Source organism: Aplysia californica, unplaced genomic scaffold, assembly GCF_000002075.1.
Source record: "Aplysia californica isolate F4 #8 unplaced genomic scaffold, AplCal3.0 scaffold00473, whole genome shotgun sequence".
NCBI lineage: Eukaryota > Metazoa > Mollusca > Gastropoda > Aplysiida > Aplysiidae > Aplysia > Aplysia californica.
The window spans coordinates 346,908-348,887 of NW_004797743.1; the positions used below are offsets into that span (position 1 = coordinate 346,908).

General features: G+C 40.6%; 1 protein-coding gene across 2 annotated transcripts in view; it reads right to left on the reverse strand.

Moving 5' to 3' along the window:
• LOC101848907 (uncharacterized protein C11orf24 homolog) overlaps window positions 1-1,205 on the reverse strand; it is a 13,512-nt gene extending 12,307 nt beyond the window's left edge. Inside the window, exon 1 of one of the 2 annotated variants that reach the window (XM_013086501.2) lies at window positions 918-1,205. The gene's annotated coding sequence lies outside the window, so the exon portion shown is untranslated. The remainder of the gene's footprint in view (window positions 1-917) is intronic. The other variant, XM_005105500.3, reaches the window with a different exon arrangement.
• Window positions 1,206-1,980: the final 775 nt, after the last annotated feature.

A 1,980-nucleotide genomic window follows, 5' to 3' on the forward strand; every position in this document is an offset into this window, starting at 1 on the left:
GACACACACACACACACACACACACACACACACACACACACACACACACACACACACACAGGACGTGTGATTTTAAAAAATAAGTTCGATTCTCCGCTCTTCTAGTAATGAAACAGCTACAAGTAGATAGGGCCACTAAGTACTGGGAGGAGACAGAATACGTGAAGAAAAGCTGTAAACTCATGCTTGATCGCTGTATGACCCTGCAAGTGACCGAGGTTCTAAAATAGAATGAACTGGCCATCTAAAAGAATAATGATCAAATTATCAAACTCCCTGACCCTTATAGGTATAAGGGACATTTTTCACATGTTTTGAATCTCTCATAAAACAAATAATAAATATTAATTTTTTTAAAATAATTACCCAGCACCCACCAAACAAAATACCCATCCCCTAGGAAAAAAATGAAATAAAAATAAAAATAAAAAACCAACCCATGGCATCTATCAAGTCAACCGCAAACACCTATCCGCATAGGCGACATCAAAGTGACGTGAAGCTAATAAACTTCGTGGGGTAAACTTTTCAGTTTATCATTTCACGACATCTCAAACCTATAGTATCTGCTTTGTTCAAATAAAGCCCAAAAGCAGTTCAAGTCCGCAATATCTTGTAATGCTCACCCTGCCATATTATTTGATAAGAATCCATGTTCGGCCTAATCGTTTGTCTTTAAAAAAAATGCTGTCAAAGGCACAAAAATACAATGTATCACTCATCCAATTGCTGTTTTGATTAAACAGTGGTTACCACAATGAAGATGAAGAAAAGTTAACACCTAACACCAATTCTCTTTCTTCATGAAATGCCCATACCAAAAATTGCCAAATTAAAAGAGACATTTGAGAGAAACTGGGTTTTATAACACATTAGTATTTCAAACGCTGAATTAAAAAGAAAAATGAGAAGCTTACCGTTACCTGAATCTGCAGTAGTCAGAAAATAGTCTTAATCCTTTCTCCGTCTCTAGTATACTATTCTCGTTAAAAATCCTGACTCGGAAGAGCCCGGCCACTGAAACTCCAGTCCGTGTCCACGCACGCAGCGATTGATAACCAACTGTATCTTTGTTTGAATAGCAATAATAATATAATAACGCAAAGAATCCACTCCCCCTTCCTTCAAAGAAAGCAGCAAATAGAAACCGCAGACGTCACCCAGCTCGGACCACCGCACACAATACGCCTTTTGTACCACGGCGACCAGGAGAATGTTATCATCAGCCTCTCTCCCTTCAAAATAAGGAAAACAGTGACACGTCACGGTCGTAAAAACCCATACCTTTCTGACAACACTAGGTTTGTCGCCTGGGCGTCAGTACACGAGACGAGGGGTGTTTGCTATGGTCGAGGGTGAGTGGGAAGAAGAGAATAAAAACTTGAGGTGGGAAAGTGGAGGGTGGGGGAGGTTATTGTATTATTAAGATTATGGTACGGAATTTTCAGGGACTCCTTCACTTTAAAGATCGATATTGTAATATCATTTGGGTGAGTTTTATTACTATTATTTAAATACTGCCACATGCTTGTCTATATGCGCGTATGGACAAGGGTGAGAGAACGAGAGAGAGAGAGAGAGAGAGAGAGAGAGAGAGAGAGAGAGAGAGAGAGAGAGAGAGAGAGAGAGAGACGAAGGAGAGGGGGTAACGTTTAATTAAGATGATAGTATTACGTTTTTAGTGACTCCCTCACTTTAAAGATCGATATGTAATATCATTTGAGAGAGGTGTATTACTTTTATTTGAACGCTGGCAAGAGAGAACGAGAGAGAGAGAGAGAGAGAGAGAGAGAGAGACAGAGAGAGACAGAGAGAGACAGAGAGAGACAGAGAGAGACAGAGAGAGAGAGAGAGAGAGAGAGACGTGGGGGAAGGGGAGGATTGTACTTGTACATCGTTTGTGAGAGTACGAGCGCGAGTGTGTGTGTGTGTATGTATGTATGTGTGTGTGTGTGTGTGTGTGTGTGTGTGTGTGTGTGT